The sequence below is a fragment of the Nomascus leucogenys genome, chromosome 4 (assembly GCF_006542625.1).
Source record: "Nomascus leucogenys isolate Asia chromosome 4, Asia_NLE_v1, whole genome shotgun sequence".
Taxonomy (NCBI): Eukaryota; Metazoa; Chordata; class Mammalia; order Primates; family Hylobatidae; genus Nomascus; species Nomascus leucogenys.
The window spans coordinates 98,482,867-98,493,513 of NC_044384.1; positions in this window are offsets into that span (position 1 = coordinate 98,482,867).

Here is a 10,647-nt window from a genome sequence, read left to right on the forward strand (position 1 = left end):
GCTACTGGGAGGCTGAGGCAGGAGAATCGCTTGAACTCAGAAGGCGGAGGTTGCAGTGAGCCGAGATTGCGCCACTGCACTCTGGCCTTGGTGACTGAGCGAGACTCTGCCTCTAAATAAATAAATAAAAGAAACACTTAGGTTAGTGTGTGATTGAATAATTGGGTACTAGTCTAGCCAAATTGACACATAAAACTGACCATCACAGTATTTTTGTTAAAATTCCAAATTTTCTACACGGAATATGTGTTACTTGTATAATATTTTTTAAAAAGCAATAAGTGACAAAACCACCGTGATGAGATAACACTTTGCACCCACTAGGATGCTTCAGGTAAAAAAGATACAACAACAGGCAGGGTGTGGTGCTCACACCTATAATTCCAGAACATTGAAAGGCTGAGGCGGGCAGATCACAGGTCAGGAGCTCGAAACCAGCCTGGCCAATATGGTGAAACCCCATCTCCACTAAAAATACAAAAAAATTAGCTGGGCATGGTGGTGGGTGCCTATAGTCCCAGCTACTCTCACGAGGCTGAGGCAGGAGAATCGCTTGAACCCAGGAGGCGGAGGTTGCAGTGAGCCAAGATTGCGCCACTGCACTCCAGCCTGGGTTACACAGCAAAACTCCATCTCAAAAAAAAAAAAAAAAAAAATACAACAACAACTGTAGACAAAGTCATGGAGAAACTGGAACCCTCATTCATCACTGGTGAAATTGTAAAATGGTGGAGCCACTTTGGAAAATAGTTTGGCAGTTCCTCAAATGGTTAGATGACCATTTGTAGAATTGCCATATGACCCAGCAATTCCATTCCTGTGCATATACCCAAGATAACTGAAAACACAGGTCCACAAAAAAATGTTTACATCACCATTCAAAGCAGCATTATTCATAATAGCAAAGAAGTGGAAAAAAAACAAATGTCCGTGAACTGATGAATGGGTAGGAATATTGTGGCATATCCACAGGATGGAAGATTATTTATCAACAAAAGGAATAAAGTACTAATACAAGCGACAAGGCGGATGAACCTTGAAAATATCATACTGAGTGAAAGAAGTCGGACACAAAGATCACAAATTGCAATGGTGCCATTTACATGAAATATCCAGAATAGGCAAATCCATAGAGACCACAAGTAGATTCCTGGTTGCCTGGAATGAGGAAGAGGGAAAAATAGGGAACTACCAATGAGTACAGGTCTCTTTTTCTGGGAGGTAAAAATGTTCCAAAACTAGGCGAGGTGTGGTGGCTTACATCTGTAATCCAAGCATTTCGAGAGGCTGAGGCCGAAGAATCACTTGAGTCCAGGAGTTCAAGTCAAGTTTGGGCAGCATAGGGACACCCTGTCTCTACAAATAATAAAAAAAATTGGCTGGGCATGGTGGCTCACACCTTTGGTGTCAGCAACTCTGGAGGCTGAGATGGGAGGATGGTTTAAGCCTAGGAGGCCAATGCTACGGTTGAGCCACTGTACTCCAGCCTGGGCAACAGAGAGACCCTGTCTCAAAAAAAAAAAAAAAAAAGAGTAAGTTCCAAAATTAGGTAGTGCTTAGAAGTGCACAAGCTGCACAATCTGTGAATATACCCATGGTATAATACAAAATACATTTGGTCTTTTTAGATTTGTTTAATTTTTAAAGATTTTTTATTTTTATTTTATATATATATATTTTTGGAGATGGAGTCTTGCTGTGTCACCCAGGCTGGAGTGCAGTGGCATGATCTCAGCTCACTGCAACCTCCACCTCCGGGGTTCAAGTGATTCTCCTGCCTCAGCCTCCCAAGTAGCTGGGACTACAGGAGCACGCGCCACCACACCCTGCTAATTTTTTTTTTTTGTATTTTTAGTAGAGACAGGGTTTCACCATGTTGCCCAGGTTGGTCTCAAACTCCTGAGCTCAGGCAATCTGCCTGCCTCAGCCTCCCAAAGTGCTGGGATTAGAGGCGTGAGCCACCACGCCTGGCCTAATTATTATTATTATTATTATTTATTTTTTTTTTTTTTTTTGAGACGGAGTCTCGCTCTGTCACCCAGGCTGGAGTGCAGTGGCGCAATCTCGGCTCACTGCAAGCTCCACCTCCCGGGTTCACACCATTCTCCTGCCTCAGCCTCTCCGAGTAGCTGGGACTACAGGCGCCCACCACCACGCCCGGCTAATTTTTTTGTATTTTTAGTAGAGACGGGGTTTCACCGTGGTCTCGATCTCCTGACCTCGTGATCCGCCCGCCTCGGCCTCCCAAAGTGCTGGGATTACAAGCGTGAGCCACTGCGCCCGGCCCCTAATTATTATTTTTTAAGAGACAGAATCTTGATCTGTCACCCAAGCTAGAGTGCAGTGGCACAATCATAGTTCATTGCAGCCTCGAACTACTGGGCTCAAGCAATTCTCCCACCTCAGCCCCTGGAGTAGACACTTGGCTAATTTTTTTTTAATTTTATAACTGCATAATAGTTGTATATATTTTTTGGATACACGTGATATTTTGATACACATATACAATGTGCATATGATAATCAAATCAGGGTAATTGGGATATTCATCACCTTAAACATCTATCATTTCCTGGTGTTAGGAACATTCCAAATCCACTCTTCTAGCCAGGCGCAGTGGTTCACGCCTATAATCCCAGCACTTTGGGAAGCTGAAGCAGGCAGACTGCTTGAGCTCAGGAGTTTGAGACCAGCCTGGGCAACATGGCCAAACCCTGTCTCTACAAAAAATATTAAAATTAGCTGGATGTGGTGGCACACACCTGTGGTCCCAGCTACTCAGGAGGCTGAAGTGGGAGGATCACTTGAGCCCAGGAGGTCGAGGCTACAGTGAGCTATGATCATGCCACTGGGCTCCAGCCTAGGTGACAGAGTAAGACCCTGTCTCAAAAAAATAAAAAAAATGTCCAGTTTTCTAATTATTTTGAAATGTACAATAAATTATTGCTAACTGTATTTGCCCTATTGTGTTACTGAGCACTAGGCCTTACCCTAGCTGTATTTTTGTACCCATTAACCAATCCCTCTTTATCTCCCACATCCCCACTACCCTTCCCAGCTTCTGGTAATTACCATTCTACTCTCTATCTGCATGAGATCCACTTTTTTAGCTCTCCCATATGAGTGAGAATATGTGGTATTTGTCTTTCTGTGCCTGGCTTATTTTACTTAACATAATGACTTCCAGTTCCATCCATGTTGCTGCAAATGACAGGCTCTCATTCTTTTTTATGGCTGAATAGTACTCCATTTGCATATATATATATATATATATTTTTTTTTTTTTTTTTTTTTTTTTTGAGATGGAGTCTCACTCTGTCACCCAGGCTGGAGTGCAATGGTATGGTCTCGGCTCACTGCAACCTCTGCCTCCCGGGTTCAAGCAATTCTCCCACGTCAGCCTCCTGAGTAGCTGGGACTACAGGCGTGTGCCACCACACCTGGCTACTTTTTGTGTTTTTAGTAGAGACAGGGTTTCACTATGTTGGCCAGGCTAGTCTTGAACTCCTGACCTCATGATCTGCCCGCCTCGGCCTCCCAAAGTGCTGGGATTACAGGCATGAGCCACTACACCCAGCCTGCTTCCATATCTTGATGAAATATATTTAGTATTTGTCCCTAGTTCCTGTCACAGAGCTAAAAACCCTTGGAATTTCCTTAGCAGAAGGCATGTCTTTTGTTACTCATAAGCCACTCTTTGATCACACCTGCGTTTATACTAACACAGTGACTCCGGGTGAGGCCTCTAGATAGGCTCGGGATGGAGCAGTCACCGGAAAGACCAAGTAATTAGAGGATTAGAGGTCTGGAACTTTCAGCTCCCTCTCCTCACATACCTCAGCCTATCTGTCTCTTCATCTGGCTATTTCTCTGATTCCTTTGTAATATCCTTTATAATAAATGGGTCAACGTAAGTAAAATGTGTCCCTGAGTTCTGTGAGCCACTCTAGCAAGTTAATTGAACCGGGGAAGGGATCTTGGGAACCTCAATTTATAGTAAGTTCCTCCGAAGTTGCGGAGGCCAAGACCTGTGATTGGCATCTGAAGTAGGGGACAGTCTTATGGACCTGAGCCCTCAGTCCGTGGGATCTGACACTGTCTCCAGATAGTGTCACAACTGAGTTGAATTAGAGGACACATGGCTGGTGTCCACTGCAGGATCGCTTGGTGGGGAGAAATCCTCACATATTTTGGTGACCAGGGACCACAGAGGCGTTCTGTGTTGTAGTGACTATATGAGAATTTAAAAAAAAAAAAAATTAATTTTTTTCTGTATCCCTCAACACCAAAAATCATTGAATTATACACTTTTAAGGGAGGGTAGATTTCAGGGTGTGTTCATTTTATCTCAAAATGAGATAAAAAATGTGATTAAAAAAAAAAGAGGCTAGATACAGTGGCTCATACCTATAATCCCAGCACTTCGGGAGTCCGAGGTGGGTGGACTGCTTGAGCCCAGGAGTTTGGGACCAGCCTGGGTAACACAGCAAAACCCCATCTCTACAAAATAATTAGTAGGGCATGATGGCACACACCTGTGGTCCCAGCTACTCGGGAGGCTGAGGTAGGAGGATCACTTGAACCCGGGAGGTGGAGGTTGCAGTGAGCTGAGATCGTGCCACTGCACTCCAGCCTAGACAACAGAGTGAAACCCTGTCTCAAAAAAAAAGAAAAGAAAAGAAAAAAGAGAGACAGAGAGAGGCAACAAATGTGAAAAGAAAAAGAGGGGAAAGTCATGTGTACTTGGGTGGGCTGGCTCCCAGCAGAGTCGAGGAGCCGGCGCGTTTTTCTCCTGTCTCCAGGCTCCCTTTCCTCCCCTTTGTCTCCCTCTCATAGGGCTCTTGCCCAGTCCCAGGACCCTGGAGTTCACAGACATCCTGGTGAAAGTGATTTGCAAAACTCATCTCAGAATTCTCTCCTCTCATTGCACTTCCCTTTGCTACTGGCCAGAGGGGTCCAATACACTCCCACCCCCTACACGTAATTGCCCAGAAAAGTTTATGGGTCTATGACCTGAAAACTGTCAGAAATCTTCCAGCCCTACTAAACCTAGTTGGATCTGCTTTTCCCAGACAGAGAATGGCCCCAAGGGGCTCTGACTTGGCACACAGGGCCTGGCACAAGAGGAGAATTCAACCTCTGCATGTAGCAAGAATTAAGCCTGTCTTACAGATGTGAGGAAACAGGACTAGAGAAAGGGCTCCACTGAAGGCCATGCAGGTTTCAGGCTCCCTCTCTCCTCTCACTCTGTCAATCCCACCACGCGACCTTGCCAATTGGAAGCAAAGGTGATGAGTGGCAGAACCAGACTTTCTGGCCAGCCCTCAGCCAAATATGTATCCAGATCTCTGGCAAAGTTGCCACCCTCCTCTCAACACCTGCTGAGGACTCTGGTTCAGGAAATAACTCACCAGGAGGACAAGATTTAGGCACGAAAATGTTAACTGCAGGGCAATACCCAATGATTAACAGCCGGAAGGGGTCTGAGCACTCAGCCCTAAGGGATGGTTAATAGATGAGGACACGGCCCTATGATAGGAAAATGCACAGCTAGTAAGAATGATTTCTTTGAAGCATTTTGAAATGTTAATGAGGAAGTATGGGGGAAAAGTGTTTTACATGATTCTGACAATGGATTTTTTTTTTTTTTTTTTTTTGAGACAGAGTTTCGCTCTTTCGCCCAGGCTGGAGCGAAGTGGCACGATCTCGGCTCACTGCAACTTCCGCCCCCCAGGTTCAAGCAATTCTCCTGCCTCACCCTCCCGAGTAGCTGGGATTACAGGCACACACACACAGCTTCCTGAGTAGCTGGGATTACAGGCGCCCGCCACCACACCCAACTAATTTTTGTATTTTTTAGTAGAGGCGGGGTTTCACCATGTTGGCCAGGCTGGTCTCAAACTCCTGACCTCAGGTGATCCGTCCACCTCAGCCTCCCAAAGTGCTGGGATTATAGGCATGAGCCACTGCATCCAACCGACAATGTATTTTTTAAAACAAGGAATTCACAATAGCAAACATACTGAGCAATGACTGTCTTCAGCCTTGTCTGACAACCTGAAGTGTATATCCACCCCCTACTTTGCAGCCCCTCTCCAGCCCCTGACCCCGACCCTGACCCTGTTGTATTTATTTATTTATTTTTGAGACAAGATCTGGCTCTGTCACCAAGGCTAAAATGCACTGGCTCAATCATGGCTCACTGCAGCCTCGAACTCCTGGGCTCAAGCAAGCCTCCTACCTCAGCCTCCCGAGTAGCTGGGACTACAGGTGCATGCCACCATGCCTGGCTAATTTTTAATTTTTTTTTAAATGGAGTCTCGCCCTGTTGCCCAGGCTGGAGTCCAGGGGCACGATCTAGGCTCACTGCAACCTCTGGTTCCTGGGTTCAAGCAATTCTCCTGCCTCAGCCTCCTGAGTAGCTGGGACTACAGGCGCCCACCACACCCAGCTAATTTTTGTATTTTTAGTAGAGATGGGGTTTCACCATGTTAGCCAGGCTGGTCTGGAACTCCTGACCTCAGGTGATCCGCCCACCTTGGCCTCCCAAAGTGCTGGGATTACAGACGTGAGCCACCGTGCTCAGCCTAACTTTTTAATTTTTAATTTGTAGAGACAGGGTATCACCATGTTGTGCAGGCTTGTCTCATGCTCCTGGACTCACGCGATCTTCCTGCCTTAGCCTCCCAAAGTGCTGAGATGACAGGTGTGTGTGAGTCACTGTGCCTGGCCTATTTTCTTCATAACAATTATATATAATAAATCAATATTTGTGAAATGAGCAAGCAACTTTAACAGTAGTCCCCTTTGAGTGGAATAGTCCATGATTTTAGTTTACTTTGAAATTTTCTGGGCCAAGTATAGTGGCTCACGCCCGTAATCCCAACACTTTGGGAAATTGAGGCGGGTGGATCGCTTGAGCCCAGGAGTTCGAAACCAGCCTGGGCAACATGGCAAAACCCCATCTCTACCAAAAATACTAAAAAATTAGTCGGGCATGATGGTGCATGCCTATAGTCTCAGCTACTCAGGAGGCTGAGGTGGGAGAATCCCTTTGAGCCTAGGAGACAGAGGTTGCAGTGAGCCGAGATTGTGCCACTGTACTCCAGCCTAGGCGAAAGCAAGACCCAGTCTGGAAAAAAAAAAAAAAATTAAGTACTTTTAAGGTTTTTCCAATGACTATGTTTTACTTCGATAATCAGAATTGAGTGTTTTTAGGCCGGGCACAGTGGCTCACACCTGTAATCCCAGCACTTTGGGAGGCCAAGGCTGGTGGATCACCTGAGGTCAGGAGTTCAAGATTAGCCTGGCCAACAGGGCAAAACCCCATCTTTACTAAAAATACAGAAATTAGCTGGCCACAGTGGTGTGTGCCTGTAATCTCAGTGCTTTGGGAGGCCCAGGCAGGCAGATCACGAGGTCAGGAGTTCCAGACCAGCCTGGCTAACATAGTGAAACCCTGTCTCTACTAAAAATACAAAAATTAGCTGGGCACGGTGGTGTGTGCCTGTAATCCCAGCTACTCGGGAGGCTGAGGCAGGAGAATTGCTTGAACCCTGGAGGCTGAGGTTGCAGTGAGCTGAGATCGTGCCCCTGCACTCCAGCCTAGGCGACAGAGCGAGACTCTGTCTCAAAAAAAAAAATTAGCTGGGCCGGGTGGCACACACCTGTAGGCCCAGCTACTCAGGAGACTGAAGCATGAAAATCTCTTGAACCTAGGAGGTGGAGGTTACAGTGAGCTGAGATTGTGCCACTGCACTCTAGCCTGGAGGACGGAGCTAGACTCTGTCTCAAAAAAAGAAGAAGAAGGAGGAGGAGGAGGAGGGAAGGGGGAAGAGGGAAGAGGGAAGAAGAAAAAGAGGAAGAGGAAGAGGAGGAGGGGGAGGAGGAGGAAAGGAGGAGGAGGAGGAGAGGAGGAGGAGGAGGAGAAGGAGAAGGAGAAGAAGAAGAAGAGGAAGGAAGAAGAAGAAGAAGAAGAAGAAGAAGGAAGAAGAAGAAGAAGAAGAAGAAGAAGAAGAAGAAGAAGAAGAAGAAGAAGAAGAAGAAGAAGAAATTGAGTGTTTTTAAAAAACAAAAATAAATTGAGTACAAGAGAAATCAGACATTCTGTGAATGAATTGAACCATTTGTGTTCTCAAATGGGAGCTACATTATCGAAAGAGGCATTTCCCCAAAAATGCCTCCCGAAGGAAATTTCAGGCATTGGGAGGAGAGATAAATGTATTAAAACTCAGTCAACCTACATGCCTCTTTTGGGTACTCAGGAGCAAGGCTGTCTACTCAGCGCAGGAGGGCACGAGCTGGACACTCACTCCACAAGGACTCCTCCCAGGCCCTTGCAGGCGGCCAGCCTTGGATATGAGTCAAAAACAGTGTCCTGAGGACCCAGAGCTGGATGTTGTCTCCATTGCAAGCCCTGTGCTGACTTGGGGCTCCCAGAGGCTGGCCCAGGCATGCCCCAGGAGCACACATGTGGGCCCAGCCCTGCCAAAGCAATGTCCAGTGCTGTCACTCAGGAATGCAGCTGCCCAGGGCCCATTCATGCCTCATCAGTGCCCGCTGGGTGAACGTGCAGGAGCACATCAGGATGGCGTTGCCCTAAGTTTTATGTGGATAACAAAGCAAGGACAGGAGAGGCACCATCAAGCTCCCACTGCCTGGGGGTTTGCTCCCAACCCAAAAACATCCAGGGCAGCAGCCTGGCTTATGAAACATGGGAGCAGCTTTACATAATCATAGGAAACCAAGAGACAATGGGTGTTCACAAAAATGCAAACTGCCCCTAACTTCACTGGCTATTTTTTCAAGATAGAATTTTATTTTGCTTTTTTTCTTTTTCTTTTCTTTTTTTTCTTTTTTTTTTTTTTTTTTTTTTTTTTTGATATGGAGTCTAGCTTTGTCTCCCAGGCTGGAGCACCATGGAGTGATTTTGGCTTACTGTAACCTCCACCTCCCAGGTTCAAGTGATTCTCCTGCCTCAGCCTCCCGAGTAGCTGGGATTATAGGCTCCTGCCAACATGCCCAGCTAATTTTTGTATTTTTAGTGGAGACAGGGTTTCACCATGTTGGTCAGGCTGGTCTGGAACTCCTGACCTCAAGTGATCCACCTGCCTTGGCCTCCCAAAGTGCTGAGATTACAGGTGTGAGCCACCGCGCCTGGCCTATTTTGCTTTTTTTCTGATCAGCTGGGTGTAGTGGCTCACGCCTGTAATCGTAGCACTTTGGGGGGCCAAGATGGGCAGATCACCTGCAGCCATGAGTTCGAGACCAGCCTGGCCAACATGGCGAAACCCTGTCTCTACTAAAAATACAAAATTTAGCTGAACGTGGTGGCAGGCACCTGTAATCCCAGCTACTCGGGAAACTAAGACAGGAAAATTGCTTGAACCCAGGAAGCTGAGGTTGCAGTGAACCGAGATCGTGCCACTGCACTCCAGCCTGGATAACAGAGTGAGACTTTGTCTCAAAAAAAAAAAAGTCAACCATGTGCATTGCCAATAAATTCCAACAAAAGAGAAAAGGCTAGATAAAAAACTGAAAGTCCCCAATTCCCACTCTCTAAGCCTCCCACGGTTTGTGAACCTGTCCCTGCAGACTCTGCGTGCACATGTAAACTTACACACACCTACAAGCATGCGCACAAGTGCACAAAGGCACACGCGTGCTTTTATTTATTTTTGACAGAAATAGGATCACCCTCTATCTGCTGTTCTCTACCTTGCTTCTACCCCATTAACAACATATTATGGGCCAGGTGCAGTGGCTCATGCCTGTAATCCCAGCACTTTGGGAGGCCAAGGCAAGAGGATCACTTGAGCCCAGTAGTTCAAAACTAGCCTGGGCAACACAGTGTGAGACCTTATTTCTTAACAGCAACAAACATGTGAAGGATGTGTGAGCATCGTCTGTGAGTGTGAGTGTGTGTGCATGTCAAACAGTTCCTGCAATCTGGGATTCCTCATGCCCGGCCCAAGTGCAGCCCCCTCTGGGTCCCCAAAGTACAGGGGACATGAAGAGGTGGGACATGACTTCCTGACACTGCCAGTCTGTTATGCAAGGTGCCCCTGCCCAGTATGGCTAGACCAGTCCTGGAATTTCAGGCTGAAGGGCAATTCAGAACTCTCTGCTCCACATTCCACTCTAGGCAGCCAGTACAATCCATCAGCACTGCCTTGGTGATCCAAGCCATCGCCCAGGAACAATACTGGGTGGTACAGCACCCCTCAGGATCCCGACCCCCCTCAGGTCCCTTTTAGTGATCCTGGAGATCCCCAGGGAGTGGCTGTGGGGGACTCTTACGTGGGGACTCACACTGTCCTGGCTCCTCTAAGGGTGACCTTCTCCCTAGTGCTGCACGGGTCCTGGGGGACAGCTCAGATTCCAGCATGTGGCTCTGCTCTCAGGTCACTGTGGCCTCTGCTGGCACCTGATGCCGGCAGTAGGACATTTCTGCCACTTCCTACCCCCTAACAGAGCACCTTTGTGCCTCGGTTTCTGGAAAGGCCGGAATGAAGGACACCAGTCTGAGTGGCCAGATTCCCTCCCCTGAGGCCTCCCTGATGCCCTCTCGGCTTGGGTGCAGCCCTGGCACTTGCTGATTCTGTGTCCTCGGGCACATCACTTGACATTCATGCTTTCATTCTGCAGG